The sequence below is a fragment of the Gossypium arboreum genome, chromosome 8 (assembly GCF_025698485.1).
Source record: "Gossypium arboreum isolate Shixiya-1 chromosome 8, ASM2569848v2, whole genome shotgun sequence".
Classification (NCBI taxonomy): Eukaryota; Viridiplantae; Streptophyta; class Magnoliopsida; order Malvales; family Malvaceae; genus Gossypium; species Gossypium arboreum.
Genome location: NC_069077.1, coordinates 49,947,676 through 49,965,451, shown reverse-complemented (window position 1 = coordinate 49,965,451; position 17,776 = coordinate 49,947,676).

The following is a 17,776-nucleotide window of genomic DNA, read 5'->3' as shown; positions in this document are numbered from 1 at the left end:
AAGATAAGAAACTACAGCTACAAAAGTAATAGTTGGTACATTTTATCTTTTTGTTGTTACTGTATATGCATCGATTGACCCTAGGTCCACACATTCCTATGTTTGCACTGCATTAGTATCAAAAAAGAAATTGTCTGTTGAACCTACTGATTATGATATTCAAGTTACTAATCCATTAGGCCAAAGTGTAATAGTCAATTTAATGTGTCGTGACTGTCCGCTGAAAGTAAAAGGCTCTAAATTCTCTATTGATTTTATGTTGTTTCCTTTTCAGGAATTTAATGTTATTTTGCGAATGGATTGGTTAATGAAGCATGATGCTGTAGTAAATTGTAGAGAAAAATGGATTGATTTGAAATGTCAAACAGACGAAGTAATTTTGATTGAGTGTAGGAATAAAAAAGATATTGTTAGAATTATTTCATCTTTTTCAGCTCAGAAATTATTGTGTAAAGGTAATGAGGCATTTTTAGCCTGCAATCTTACTACTCGGGATTCTGAATCAAAGCTAGAACAATTACCAATTGTTAATGAATTTATTGATGTATCTCTTGAGGAATTGCCAGGTTTACCACCTGATCGTGAAGTTGAATTTGTAATTTGTAACAGCCCGAGGGTTAATCAGAACAGTGGTTTTGAGACCACAATCTGAGGTCTAAGTATTTATTTTATTATTTTATTAAGGTTTACAGTATGATAGAATGTTTGTGTGAAAATTTCGTAAGAAATTTTACCTTTTGAGTGGTTAATTCGGCAAAAAGGACTAAATCGCGTAACGCGTAAAACTTGTGTTCTATTAGATAAAACTATCAAATAGCTATAGAATATTAAATTAAAGGTCCTTAAGTGATAAATAGTCCAGTTGTGGTTAGTGCATGATGATAGCATGGCAAATGGCGTAATTTTTAATATTTTTAAAGGTTAATTTAGTAAATTGGTAAATAAGGTTAATAAAATAAAACAAAAACAATTGTAAGTTTATTTTCTCATCTCTTTCACCGAAATTGAACAAAGAAAATAGCCATGGAAGAGTTCTTGGGTTCGTCACACTATTAGCTTGATTAAAGTATGGTTTTAGCTCGATTTTTAATGATTTCTACATTTTTGAGCTCGTTGTAGCTTAATCTAGCTAGCCCGTACCTTCACTTTTGAACCTGCTATAGATTTTGAATGATGCCATTGTTGAATGCTTGGTTTTTGAGATGTTTTATGATAGATTATTAATGTTTGAAGCTAGATTAACAAGTTTTACAAAGTGATTTTTGAAAAAAAATGTCAATTAAGGACTAAATTGAGAAAAGTGTAAAATTCATGGTTAGATGTGTGATTAAATTGAAAATATGGGCTGTTAGTAGTATGGGTAAAATTTGGCTAGCATGGGTTGTCCTTAAATTGCATGAATTTGCAATTTTACGTGATAAGGACTAAATAGTAAAAATGTAAAACATTAGGGGAAAAAGCGTAATTGTACCAAAATGTGTATTATATGTTAAATTGAATAATTTGGAAGTTAATATACTGAATTTGATACTATATCTAGATCAAGATAAGCAATTACCGGAACTAGATCGATGAAAACAAAAAGTGGACGAATAGCCAATGGTTTTATTCGAGCAACTCGAGGTAAGTTCGTATAGCTAGAACCGAATTATTAAATACATGTAATTGTTTAAAATGTATGTGTATAATTTGAATGAATAATCCACTTGAATTTGGATTATCGGCTATATGATTGTATTACTGTTTACATGAATGGAAGTGAAATGTCACAAATGTTATATAGGTTACCTGGATTCGATATGATCATATGCATTGAGTATGCAAATTGAGTATTTGAATGTATATATTTAATTGAATTGAATGTATATGATTTGATAAATTGAATTATTGATCATTAAATGTTTAAATGATGAAGTTGGATAATACCGAGCCCCGTTTCAACTTTAGAATATCGTAGAATACGAGTGACATGTCACTAAGGTTACGGTTTTGTTTGAGCTCCTGCATTTGTTACAGACTCACCACAGCTCGTAAGAGCTTACTGTTTTCAACTCATTGGAGCTTACCGTTTCAGCTCGTATGAGCTTACTGTTCAGGTCAATAGAGCTTACCGTTTCAGCTCAATAAAGCTTACTGTTCTTCAACTCAACAGAAGCTTACTGATCATGGCTCGTAAAAGCATAAATGATAATGAATTGACGGATTACCGATTAATACACTTAGAGTGTATAACTTGAGTATTTTTCGATATTCTAATAGGTTCAGTGGGCATAATTACTGTTACTGATTATATGAATAAGATATGTGTTTATATGGATGAATTACTGTTATTACTAATAAACTACTGTTTATACGGATGAACTACTGGTTATATGAATGAATTACAGTTGAGACGAATAGAAATGAATTGCCATAATGTTATGTGAATTACATGGTATTGATGATTTTATATGCTTATGCATTTGGCAAATTTGGTTGGATTGTATTGAAATGGTAATATAAGTTATAATGATGTATGAGCAAACGTTATATATGTGACTTGATATATAGGTGGCTTAACCACATATATGCCCATTAGTGTATGAGATATAGAATATTTGATGTTATTTCCATAGTTCAATGGATAAGATAACGGTACGAGAATTGAAATGATGATATGAATCAGTTCAGATATACGTGACACGCTCGACAAGTAAGTGATATTTAATAATTTCATATGATATGTAAGTGAAAACCAATGAATACATATAGGAATTACCAGGTTGTTATTGTATTACATGTTGAGTTTGATAGAGCTAATTTATATGTCATCATGTTTCTCTAATTCTAAATTAATTGTTAAATTATATATAGTACATACTAGTCATACGAGCTTACTAAGCTTATTAGCTTACTCTGTTTATTTTTCGTATTTTATAGTGATTTGAAAGCATTTCATCACACTATCCAGGAGTTGTTTTGGTATTTTTGAACTCTTTGAAATTGGTAATATGGCATGCATAGGCTAGTTGATGATATGAGATGTATGAGTTATTTTAGAAGCTTATATGCATTGATGTGTTTAAGCCATGTGATTTGGCTTAACTTAGTTAAATATTGGTTATGTATATGTGTATTAAATATGGCATGTTTTGGAAAGTAGTTGATGAGATGAAGATATGCAAATTGTTTAAATTATTGAATAGATTTTATGCATATATTGGCTTACAAGTCATAATGGTTTGGTATGTGTTTGATGGCACAAATGGTATTAATTTGAGCATATAGATGCTTGGATTTTTAAATAGCACATAATGTGTTTTTGAAATGTTTGTTTTGGCTGCCAAATTGAATGAGAGTATGGTGTTATATGTATGCTTATAGGTGATTGAATTTGGGTGAGGAAAAGTGGCTTAAGCAAGCCTATTTCTCGTCCACATGGTTGAGCACATGGGCGTGTGACTCGACCATGCATCTGTTGAAGCTTAGTTAAAATAATTCAGTGAGTTACATGGCCTAGACACACGGGCATGTCTATTGGCCGTGTATGGCACACGGGCTGACATACGAGCGTGTGGTCAGCCGTTGGTCCCAAGTCAGTATGAATGCCTTGTTTCCACACGGCCTATGATACGGGCGTGTCTGGTGGCCGTGTGAGGCACATTGCCTGGGCACACGGACGTGTGACCTCTGTATTCAAGAAAATTTTCTAAGTTTCCCAAAGTTTTCAAATGTTATCGGTTTAGTCCCGAACCTCTTCCAAGCATGTTTTAAGATCTCATAGAGCCTTATAACGGACAATATGATTGTATATGAATGATATATGTGTTACAATGTTTAAATGTATGAGATATCTATATTTTATGATGTGATAGTTTGGTAATACCTCGTAACCCTATTCTGGTAATGGATACGGGTTTGGGTTGTTACATTTATTGGTATCAAAGCTACGGTTTAGTCGATTCTAGGACTAACGTAGCATATGTGAGTCTAGCTATACATTCCATTTTTAACCTGTGATAGTATGATATCTCCTGATTCTAACGAGAATTGTTTTAATTAGACAGATGTGCTTTCCAACCGAGCTAGTTCAGATAATACTGAATGTGATACTCAAATACTTGAGTAAAATGTGTTTATGATGATTCGAAACTCATAAAGGTACGAATGATAGTTTATAATATCATGTTAATGATAAATGTTACGACATATGCGAATATATGTGAGAGTCAAATTATGAGGCTTTACGACCTTCGTCCCCTTACCAGTATAGAGTTATAATGAAATTTACCAGATTTGGATTAAATAAGTTCCCAAATGTGAAATCAAAGAGTTCAAGGATTGAATAATTTATAATGTGGTCAAATATGAGAAAAGTTCAGCAAGTAAAGACAGTTCTAGAAGAGATAGCAGATTGCTTAGAAGATCATTCAGATTATGCAATGTCACTGTTAAAGAAGAAATTTACTTCAGTTAACTGAATTATTCAGGTATGTTAATTAAAGAATGTATTACTGGAATTTCTTCTAAATTGATTTTTAATAATGGAGGAGATAGTGTGGGAATAGTGATGATATGATTAGATAGTGAAATAATGTTTGAATTGTATTGATAGCTGAGTGCAGCGATTATAGTTGAAGTAAATTGCGATAATTTCTTCTGGGTATTCTACGTGTTCATCTATCCTCAGAGGTATGTGAAATTGTATATTTTTATATGAAATTCTTATTATATTAGAACGTTATCTAAATATACTAATATATAAAAGCGTTGTTGGGCTGTTCGGGCTATGATCGGTATTATTCTATCTTTCTCTGGTATTCTATTACATTGTATCGATAAAAGGTTGACGGTAAAATCAATATGATGCTAGTATTCTATTTCTACTAGTTATTGTTCTATTGAATATGCATGAAGATTATATTGCTTTTGTTATCGTTGATTCCAGTGCATATGAGTGATGCTTTACTTCTGGATTTCCTCTTAGACATCATTGAGATATCTACATCTGATATCTTAGTATAGTAATATATTTGGGATTATAGTATCTCAACTTTCTTATGATTCTATATGGTTATCTATGAAAGATATTTATTGAATAGATATAATTAATTTACTTCGATTATAATTTCTGGTTTGATTATAGTAGCGTTGTTATACAAATCTCAAATTTATAGAAGTTGTGATTCTGTATTGGTTGTTATTGGAACTATACTTAATTTTCACTTTTGTTTCAAACTGCATTATTGATAGTAGAGATTGACTCATTTGTTTAATTTGATTGAGTTATTCACTTGAAAGGTAATTGAATTTTGTGTACTTGAGTTTATCTATAGGTTCGGAAAATAAATTTTGTACGTTAAGGGTGAACAGACGGGTAGTCTAAGTGAAGAATTTATATTCTAGAAGACATGATACAGAATTATAACTATCAGATCAAATCTAATTTAGAAATTATATTGTAAATTAAAGTTATTATGATGGAGAAAGATATTGCATTTGTGAATTTTGAATGGTTTGATACTTGTTAATAAAGTTATAAACTGTGGAAGGATTATGGATTAGTGATTGATTATCATCTAGGGAAAGTGATTGTAGTCACAGATATTGGGAACGAAAAATCTTCGTTTGCTTTATGGGTATTGAGTGTCGTTACTTTATCATAAGGTTATTCGATATTAGCTAAGTTAAAAAGCTAAATCGATGTTTATTCAGCAAGTCTGTGGGACATGGAAATAAGGCAATGAATTGCAAGTTAAAGAGCACAATGAGAGACGTCTTCTGATTTAGAGTTTCAGATTAAAACTGATGATTACTTGTAGTTCCGAAACAGAGTTTGAGTTTCGAGAAATCAAGAAATTTTATAGCGATTGATACACGAAGCTCATAGTAGAACTTTGCCTATTTTTCTAGGAAAAATGTAACACCCCTATCCCGTATCCGTCACCAGATTAGGGTTATGAGGCATTACCGTACAAAATACAGTTCAACACAGTCATTTCTCACCTTTTATGCATCAAAGAATAACGATACATTTATAACCATATAAAACTAAAATATCTACACTTCACTTATTATAAATTCGAATACATGAATCATAATTTCAATTTCAGGAATAATTATACTTGATTTGTAACACCCCAAACCCGACCCAGACATTATGGCCGAATTCGACGTGCCACATTGAAGTTTTTTTAAAAAAAAACACGCTTCGATATAGTGTTTAATTAACCGCCTTTTGTTAAGTTAACAAAGTGAATGGAAGCTGTGCACCAGGTAGGTATCCAAAACAGAGGAGGTGAGCCATGAAAGCTGCTTAAGTACCAAGCTCTTCGATTGGATCCAATCCTAGACATGCCCACAACCATTGCCACACCTTGATAACCGAGTTGAAATTCATTTGAGTGGATATCTTTGATAAACCGAATAATCGTGTCATTGCGATAATTTGAAAACAAGTATCATTTTGAAAACGAGCCCTAAGTCTAGCCAATTTTAATAATTATCCGAAAAATTTAGAGTTATTGAAAATAAAAAAATCCCAGAATGAAAATAAAGTTAAAATGGCCTTATTACAACCCAAAAATTAAATAGTAATTCAGATAAACTAAAGAAAACTGGTTACTTATTTTAAAGTCCACTAGCGATCACTGTGGCCACTCTGAATCCCCTCCGGCTCCAAATCCCAAATCAAGGCTCACCTGTAAGGTTAAGGAAGGGGGGTGAGTTTGGAAACTCAGTGTGCAACAAGCCCCTTTCAGAGCCCAAAACAAAATCAGCCTGCTAGGCCTAAGCCCAAATTCAATCTCAACATATCCTGGGCTGAAGCCCTTTCATTATTCATATCACTAGGCTGAAGCCTTTACTATAAATGGTATGGCCCATAGCCCCAAATCAATACCACATGCATTATTAATGGATGTATGCAAGCCCGTTTGGGGAGACTACTCAACCCACCAGCCGCTACTCTCCACCCGTACCAACCAAGCTCTCCATGTGGGGAATAACTCAACCCACCCAACCAAACTCTCCAATGGCAGCATATCTGCTTTATCATATAACTGGAGGCCTAGCCTCTTTTAATAACTGGGGCAAAGCCCTTTTCGATAAACTAGGGCAAAGACCTTTTCGGTAAATTGGGGCATAGCCCTTTTGCACTTCCTCCATTCATATAAAACCCAACCCATGCATATATAAATACATCATGTGCATATCATACATATCATGTGCATATAATGTCAAATCATGTATATCAAAATCTCATGCATCAAATTCATAATTAAACCCTAGGGGTATAATGGTCATTTTTCATATTATAAGGGTAATTTCGTAATTTTACCAAAATATTAGGGTTTTCCATGTTCATTAACAATTATCAATAACTCCAAGTGTTTAAACAATAATTTTAACGCACTATATCAAATTCGGGCTTTTGGACCCAAAGCCCCTAATGGGCCCTACGATTGCCGATCTAGCCCTTTAAGCCCTTATAATCCAAATTTTACATCAGATATACTCGCTTAACAAGCAATATATCCAAGTTCCATTTTCTGTCAAATTTACCCCAAATGGACCTGGAAGCTCATTGGCCCCGATTTTAGCCCCTCGAGGCCCAACTTACCATTGTGCACAAAATCGTGCCCTTACCTGTTCCAATGATCTCGATCATCGAACTTAGCGAATCTAACTAACCTATGAGCGTTCGCGTGCTCACGAGTCCTCGAAATGTTAGAATTTTGGCATTTCGGCTTTTCGGCATATATCGATTTAAGCTATGAAAGAGGGTTCGTTACACACCTGTTTTGTGACATTCACCAACGAAGTTTCCCACGGCAACCTACAATTATCCACCTCCATTTTTAGTGTACAAATCATACTTATCAAACCCAAAATCTACCTTACCATATTCGGCCAAAGACCCCTAATGGCTATAGTTCACTTACCTTCACGGGGTCTGACGATATGATCCAAGCTTATCCAAATCGACATCCCACACCTTGCTGCTCCTCCTACGTATCTACTCCACTATACAAACCATAAAAATCAAACGAAGAAGCCCAATACGGCTTATATCTCTAATCGGCCACCTCCCTAAACTATAGGGTTTCGGCTTTTGTCAACAGTTACTACTGAATTGATTTAGAGTACGAATACTTACCACAGTCTCCCTTCTTGAACCGTTTAAAGCTTAGAAGATAAAGGGATTGGCCACCAAAAAGTGAAGGGAAAAAGAGGGTTGCTGGTCAACAAGAAATAGGCACCACCTAGCTTCACAGGTTTCGGCTTTTACGGCTTTTCGGCCGAAGTGGAGGTAAGGAAAGAAGTAGTAGAAGAACGGAAGGGAGTAGTGGACTGGTTTTGGAAAAAGAAAAGGAAGGAATGATGGATGGAAGGGTGGTAGGTTCAACTAGAGAAGAACAAAGAAAAAGAAAAGACTAATCCTATGGTTCACAAAGAAGAAAACGGCACAACAAACTCCCAAATGCCGAAATACTACCCTAATACCCCTCTGCCGAAATCCCTTCTCTAATCCCCTCTATTCGGCCAACTCTATCTCTCTCTCAAATCCCTAAAATCTCTCCCCTTATCTCTCCTTAATCCATGCGTTTGACTGATTCAAACTCTCTCCCACAGAGTTCCATTCGGCTACAACTCCTGCATGCTCAAAGCATAAAAATAACATTACATTTGCCAGCACAGGGAATCGAACCTAGGTTTCCCCCAACCACTTGCACGCCACATTTTTAGTTCCTTAGTGGCGTCACTTAGCCACTCTACCAGAGGTTTGTGATACATTTTACCCACAATTTTTAGTAAGACCACCTATCCAAAGCCCCTAACTTCTTTAGTCCAAAATTCAAAAATTCTACCGGGTTTTGGCCATCCCATGGGCCTTCCATAAGCCCATTTACACACTCCAATTATGAATTTCACAACCAAATACCAAATTTTAAAAACTTTACCAAAATCTTGAGAATCACGAATAAACCCAAAAATTAAGATGTTACAACTCTACCCTCCTTAAAGAAATTTCGGCCTCGAAATTTTACCTGATCAAATAGTTGAAGGTACTGTTGACATATCACCTCCTCGGTCTCCCAGGTAGCTTCTTCTCTGCCATGGTTTCTCCAAAGTACCTTCACTAATGGGACTGACTTCCTTCTCAGCACCTTGACGTCGTGATCAAGTATCTGCACAGGTTCCTCTTCGAAGGTCAAATCCGACTGTACTTTGATTTCTGCAACTGGCACGATATGAGTTGGGTCAGAACGATATCGCCTTAGCATGGACACATGAAAAACATCGTGAGTACGATCCAGCTCTGGAGGTAACTCTAGCTGACAAGCCACCGGCCCTATCTGATTAATAATTCGATAAGGCCCAATGAACCGTGGACTCAACTTGCCCTTCTTACCAAATCTCAATATCTTCTTCCAAGGCGAAGCTTTCAAAAAACCCATGTCCCCAACCGCATATTCAATATCCTTATGCTTCAGATCGGCATACAACTTTTGTCGATCCGCTGCCTCCTTTAACCGATTCCTGATCACCTTCACCTTGTCTTCAGTATCCGTTACCAACTCTGGACCAAGTACCTGCCTTTCCCCCAACTCTACCCAACAAGTAGGCGAACGACACCTTCGCCCATATAGTGCCTCACAAGGAGCCATCTGAATACTTGTTTGGTAACTATTGTTATACGCGAACTCTGCCAATGGCAAGTAACCCTCCCAACTGCCCCTAAATTCAATAACACAACCTCTCAACATGTCTTCTAGAATCAATGACCTCTCGACCGCCCATCCGATCGAGGGTGAAAAGTCAGATTGAAATCCAATCGCGTTCCCAACGCCTCATGCAACTTCTGCCAAAACCGAGATGTAAACCTTGGGTTTCGGTCAGAAATTATCAATACTGGCACCCCATGCAACCGCACTATCTCTGCCACATACAACTTGGCCAGCTTTTGAAGTGAGTAATCGATTCGGACAGGTATGAAATGGGCAGATTTCGTGAGCCTATCCACAGTTACCCAAATTGAATCCTTCTTGGAAGGTGTCAACGGCAACCCACTTACAAAATCCATAGTTAGCCTTTCCCATTTCCAAAGTGGTATCTTTATTGGATGTAACAATCCTGAAGCCAGTGGATGCTCAGCCTTCACTTGTTGACACGTCAAACATTTCTCCACAAATTCGGTCACCTCTCGCTTAAGCCCAGGCCACCAATATAGCTCTCGCAAGTCTCGATACAACTTATTCCCTCCTGGATGCATAACACATGGCCCATTATGTGCCTCTTTTAAAATCATCAACCTCAAATTAGAGTCCCTCGGCACACAAATTCTTCCTCGAAAACAAAGAACCCCATCATTATTTAACCCAAAATCTGGATTCTCCCCCTTCTCAACTTGCTAAAACCGATAAACCAACGACTCATCCTCCAACTGTTGCTTCTTAATCTGCTCCACCCAAGTCGGTCTCACTTGTAACTCTACCAATAAGCTTCCACCGTCATACAAACTTAAACGAGCAAACATTGCCTTCAATTCTACCACAGTCCTTCAACTTAACGCATCAGCCACCACAATTGCCTTACCTAGATGGTACTCAATCGAACAGTCATAGTCCTTTAACAACTCTCACCACCTTCGCTGTCTATGATTCAGCTCCTTTTGAGTCAGCAAGTACTTAAGACTCTTGTGATCCGTATAAATAATGCATCTCTCCCCATACAAGCAGTGCCTCCATATCTTAAGCGTAAAAATCATCGCTGCCTACTCCAAATCATGCGTAGGATAGTTTACCTCATGAGGCTTAAGCTGTCGTGAAGCATAAGCGACCACTTTACCCTCTTGCATCAACACGAAACCCAAACCTACATGTGACGCATCGCTGTACACAGTGAAATCCTTACCAGACTCTGGCTGAATCAACACTGGCGCTTCTGTCAGAACCTTCTTTAACTTCTCAAAAGCCTTTTGCTGCTTATTTGTCCAAACAAATGGTGTTCCCTTCCTTATAAGTTTAGTTAACGGTGCTGCCAACACAGAAAATCCTTCCACAAATCTTTGATAATAACCTGCCAACCCCAGAAAACTTTAGATTTCTGTTACTGACCTCGGTGGCTTCCATTCCAGAATTGCCTCAATCTTACGAGGGTCTACCTTGATCCCCTCAGTAGACACAACATGCCCCAAGAAAGTTACTTTCTTCAACCAAAACTCACACTTACTAAACTTTGTATAAAGTTGCTTTTCCCTTAGCACTTGCAGCACAATACGAAGATGCTCATCATGCTTCTCTTCTGTTTCCGAATACACCAAGATATCATCGATAAAAACGACTACGAACCGATCGAAGTATGGCTGAAACACCCGATTCATTAAATCCATGAATGCTGCCGGTGCATTAGTCAAACCAAAGGGCATAACTAGAAACTCGTAATGACCATATCAAGTTTTGAATGCTGTCTTATGAATATCCACTTCTTTGACTCTCAACTGATGATATCCTGACCGAAGGTCGATCTTAGAAAATACCGAGGCTCCTCTTAGTTGGTCGAACAGTTCATCGATTCTCGGCAAAGGATACTTGTTCTTGATCATCAGTTTGTTCAACTGTCGATAGTCAATGCACATCCGCATGGTCCCATCTTTCTTCTTTACTGAACAAAGATCGTGTGTTCTACGGGAAACACTTGGTCTTATAAACCCTCTATCCAACAGTTCCTGAATCTGAGCTTTCAATTCTACCAACTCCTTTGGTGCCATACTATAAGGAGCAATGGACACTGGAGCTATTCCAGGTAACAAGTCGATTCCAAACTCGACTTCTCTGCTCGGAGGTAGTCAAGGAACTTCCTCCGGAAATACATCTTGAAATTCTTTAATGGTCCTAACCGACTCCACAGTTATCCCCTCAAGTTCAGCTTGACTTACAAATGCCAAGAATGCCTCACAACCCTTCCGAATCAACCTCTTGGCCATTAAAGCCGAAACAACATTGGACAAATAGTTCCTTCGCTCCCCTATGACCATTATCTCCTCATCCTTGGCAGTTCTTAGTACCATTCTCTTAGCAAAGACAATCCAACGTCCGCCTATGTTTAGTTAGCCACCCATTCCCAAGATAAGATCAAAATCCCCAAATGGCAGCTCCATCAAATCTCCTACAAATATCTTATCTTGTATCTCTAAAGGCACCGCCCTAAAAAGTTTATCTACCTTAACTGAGTGTCCTAAAGGGCTTATCACCGATACCCCATTCACAGTCTCCTCAGGAAGCATACCAATGCCCCAGATACATCACCAGCAACATACGAGTGAGTGGAACCCACATCAATCAAAGCAGTGTAAGGCGTGCTATGAGTAAAGAACTTACTGGTTATAACATCAGGAGCGTCACCCTCCTTATGATGCCACGCAACATAAACCAACACCGGCTGTCAAGCTTCAACATGTCCAGCACCCCTGCCAGGTTCCCCACGTCCTCGTCCTCGTCCATGACCTTTGCCACCTCTACCTTGCCCACGACCTCCCTGTGGTGGTGGTCCTCCTCGCTGTGATTGGACATCCCTTTGTTCCACAGCTAGTTCCTGAGCTGCTCTCCAAAGACATTCTCTGAACTTATGCTCCTTTGACCCACATCGAAAACATGCTCCAGTTCGTTTCCAACACTCCCCCATATGCACCCTGCCACAGTCCCTGCAAGCCTGCGGTCTAAAAGTATTCACTGGAATTGCTCGAATCGGTTCCTCCATTCTAGCTTTTTTAACATTCCTATTTCAAACACCTGGGGGTCCAGAATCCCTCCTAAATCTGGGTCGATCCTTCTCACGGTTCTGCCGTTCAGTTTGCTTTACTTCCTCGGCTATCTTAGCCTTTTCTACTAACGTAATGAAATCACGCTCCCTATGTGGAGCTATCAGTATCCTAAGCTCATCGCGGAGGCCATCCTCAAATCGAACACTGCGCTCATATTCAGTTGCAACTATCCTGCTGGCGTATCGACTCAGCCTCAAGAATTTCGTCTCATACTCCGCGACAGTCTTATTACCCTGAGTCAGATTAAAAAATTCCTTTCGACGGGCATCCACATAACTAGCTCCAACATACCTCCCCTTAAAGGCAGTCTTGAACAATTCCCAAGTTCCTCGTTCAATCGAGGCACTCTCCCTTACGGTGATCCACCATCGGTATGCTTCGTCTCGTAGCAACGACACAGCCCCCTTCAACTTTTGCTCCACAAAGCAATCTAAATCGTCAATAATCCGCTCTGTTGCTTCCAGGCAATATTCAGCCACATTTGGGGCTACTCCAGATACGCCCCTAAAAACTTCTGCTCCATTAGCCCAGAGTCGCTCCGAGATGGATCCCCTATTTACTGTCCCAGTGCTAGCTCCAGCAACTCTTTCTAAAACCCTTAACATTGCTTGGGACAAAGCATCGTCCCTCGCAGCCCGATCATATGACCCAGTCTCAGTTGCTTTTGGCACGAATGCCTCCTCACCTGGCCTATGCCCTGAGGATGAGGATTCCGCTTGCACCCTTCCGCGACCACGTCCCGTCCTCGAGTTCCTCTTGTACTCATATCGAATTATCTGATTACGAATTTTATAACATTAGTTTAATGCTCAATTATTTATTACGAGATGTCTTATGGAAATATAGTAGTTCAAGGATTATTTTAGCAACGTCGTAGCCTAGCTACAGTCTTATTCCTACCGTTTTACAGCTCTACCCTATCTAAAGTATCATAGTAGGGTATCATTTCTATAGCATCATATCAACATCACATAACGTAAAAGAGAATATACTTACAGACTTGGTGCCGGGGATTCAGTATGCCACTTCTTTCTCCAAACCATTTAAAACCAAAAACCATGTATTTGGTCAAAAAAATAGAAATTCTTAAAGTTTGTTTTAAAATACCTTTGTTTTGAAAACTCTTGATTTTAGTTCCGTTTTAAAAACCCACAGCTAAGTTGTTGCAACTTGGCTCTGATACCACTAAATGTAACACCCCAAACCCAGCTCAGATGTTATGGCCGAATTCGACGTGCCACATTAAAGTTTAAAAAAACGCTTCGATATAGTGTTTAATTAACCGTTTTTTGTTAAGTTAACAAAGTGAATGGAAGCTGTGCACCAGGTAGGTATTCGAAACAGAGGAGGTGAGCCATGATGGCTGCTTAAGTACCAAGCTCTTCGATTGGATCCAATCCTAGACATGCCCACAACCATTGCCACATCTTGATAACCGAGTTGAAAGTCATTTGAGTGGATATCTTTGATAAACCAAATAATCGTGTCGTTATGATAATTTGAAAACAAGTATAATTTTGAAAACGCGCCCTAAGTCTAGCCCATTTTAACTAGTATCTGAAAAATTTAGAGTTATTGAAAATAAAACAATCCCGAAAAGAAAATAAAGTTAAAATGGCCTTATTACAACCCAAAAATTAAATAGTAATTCAGATAAACTAAAGAAAACCGGTTACTTATTTTAAAGTCCAATAGCGATCACTGTGGTCACTCTGAATCCCCTCCAGCTCTAAATCCCCAAATCAAGGCTCACCTGTAAGGTTAAGAAAAGGGGGTGAGTTTGGAAACTCAGTGTGCAACAAGCCCCTTTCAGAGCCCAAAACAAAATCAGCCTGCTGGGTCTAAGCCCAAATTCAATCTCAACATATCTTGGGCCGAAGCCTTTTAATTATTCATATCAGTGGGCCAAATCTTTTTCATTATTCATATCACTGGCCCAAAGCCTTTACTGTAAACAGTATGGCCCATAGGCCCAAATCAATACCACATGCATTATTAATGGATGTATGCAAGCCCGTTTGAGGAGACTACTCAACCCACCAACCGCTACTCTCCACCCGTACCAACCAAGCTCTCCATGTGGGGAATAACTCAACCCACCCAACCAAACTCTCCACTGGCAACATAGCTGCTTTACCATATAACTGGAGGCCTAGCCTCTTTTAATAACTGGGGCAAAGCCCTTTTTGATAAACTGAGGCAAAGACCTTTTCGATAAACTGGGGCATAGCCCTTTTGCACTTTCTCCATTCATATAAAACCCAACCCATGCATATATGGATACATCATGTGCATATCATACATATCATGTGCATATCATGTCAAATCATGTATATCAAAATCTCATGCATCAAATTCATAATTAAACCCTAGGGGTATAATGGTCATTTTTCATATTATAAGGGTAATTTCATAATTTTACCAAAATATCTGGGTTTTCCATGATCATTAACAATTATCGATAACTCCAAGTGTTTAAACAATGATTTTAACGCACTTAATCAAATTTGAGATTTTGGGCCCAAAACCCCTAATGGGCCCTACGATTGCCGATTTAGCCCTTTAAGCCCTCATAATCCAAATTTTACATTAGATCTACTCGTTTAACAAGCAATATATCCAAGTTCCATTTTCTGTCAAATTTACCCCAAATGGACCCGGAAGCCCATTAGGCCCGATTTCAGCCCCTTGAGGCCCAACTTACCATCGTGCACAAAATTGTGCCCTTACTAGTTCGAACGATTTCCATCATCGAACTTAGCGAATCTAACTAACCTATGAGCATTCGCGTGCTCACGAGTCCTTGAAATGTCGAAATTTTGGCATTTCGGCTTTTTGGCATATATCGATTTAAGCTACGAAAGTGGGTTCATTACACACCTGTTTTGTGACGTTCACCAACGAAGTTTCCCACGGAAACCTACAATTATCCGCCTCCATTTTTAGTGTACAAATCATACTTATCAAACCCAAAATCTACCTTACCACATTCGGCCAAAGACCCCTAATGGCCATAGCTCACTTACCTTCACGGGGTCTGACGATATGATCCAAGCTTATCCAAATCAACAGCCCACGCCTTTCTACTCCTTCAACGTATCTACTCCACTATACAAACCATAAAAATCAAATGAAGAAGCCCAATAAGGCTTATATCTCTAATCAACCACCTTCCTGAACTATAGGGGTTTCGGCTTTTGTCAGTAGTTACTACTGAATCGATTTAGAGTACGAATACTTACCACAGTCTCCCTTCTTGAACCGTTTAAAGCTTAGAAGATAAAGGGATTGGCCACCAAAAAGTGAAAGGAAAAAGAGGGTTGATGGTCAACAAGAAATTGGCACCACCTAGCTTCACAGGGTTTGGCTTTTGCGGCTTTTCAGCAGAAGTGGAGGTAAGGAAAGAAGTAGTAGAAGAACGGAAGGGAGTAGTGGACTAGTTTTGGAAAAAGAAAAGGAAGGAATGATGGATGGAAGGGTGGTAGGTTTGGCTAGAGAAGAAGAAAGAAAAAGAAAAGACTAATCCTATGGTTTACAAAGAAGAAAACGGCACAACAAGCTCCCAAATGCCGAAATACTACCCTAATACCCCTCTACCGAAATCCCTTCTCTAATCCCCTCTATTCGGCCAACTCTATCTCTCTCTCAAATCCTTAAAATCTCTCCCCTTATCTCTCCTTAATCCATGCATTTGACTGATTCAAACTCTCTTCCACAGAGTTCCATTCGACTACAACTCTTGCATGCTCAAAGCATAAAAATAACATCACATTTGCCACCACAGGGAATCGAACCCAGGTTTCCCCCAACCACTTACACTCCACCTTTTTAGTTCCTTAGTGGCGTCACTTAGCCACTCTACCAGAGGTTCTTTTTGTGATACATTTTACCGACAATTTTTAATAAGACCACCTATCCAAAGCCCCTAACTTCTTAAGTCCAAAATTCAAAAATTCTACCAGGTTTTGGACATCCCATGGGCCTTCCATAAGCCCATTTACACACTCCAATTATGAATTTCACAACCAAATACCAAATTTTAAAAACTTTACCAAAATATTAAGAATCACGAAAAAACCCGAAAATTAGGATGTTACATGATTAATCATGCATCATAAAAGAGCACATTTCAAAATTCCATTTAATTCAATTCGAACATACATCAAAACCCAATTGAACATGTTCCATAATTGCTAATTTTGAACCTAACTTACATACATCAAAGCCATGTACACATATTTAACACTTTCATTATTCAATTCCCTATATATAGTACAATAATAGCATTTTTATAATTAAACCATATTCAAACATATAATCTCACTTTCCATATATAAATAAAACATCAGTTCATAATCTCATAGCTAAGTGTCAAACATTTCATTTTCTAATTTCAGATATGTATATGATGAAACCAATCAACCAATATGTACTCAACTTAATGTTCAATCATATATATACAAGGCATTAACAATATTACTATATAATCCTATATACCATTGATGTTATTATAGCTACACATTTTATCCTATTCCATTAACTAAGTCATGGCCATACCAATTCATATATTATGCATGTTTGTCTAGATTTTAAACATTCACACTGCATAAAATATATATATAAAATGCATAAACTATCATAATCATTTAACCACATATTTGGCACATTTTCAACTTAATATATAACCTAACATTTGATATTTTATTTCCATACTTAATTAGCCAACCATTCAAGCATAATATCTGCACATACATTACCATTACAAACCGAATCAAAATATCTAATACACATTCGAATATATATAACATTATCATTTTATTCCATTACTAAGCCAAATTAATAAAATCATACTTAACGTTTCTCATTACCGAAACATATAACCAACACCTCAATCATATATATACCTTGAGGTAACATATGTATATCAAACCAACACATCATATGCCTAAATATATGTATATAAGTGTCGAA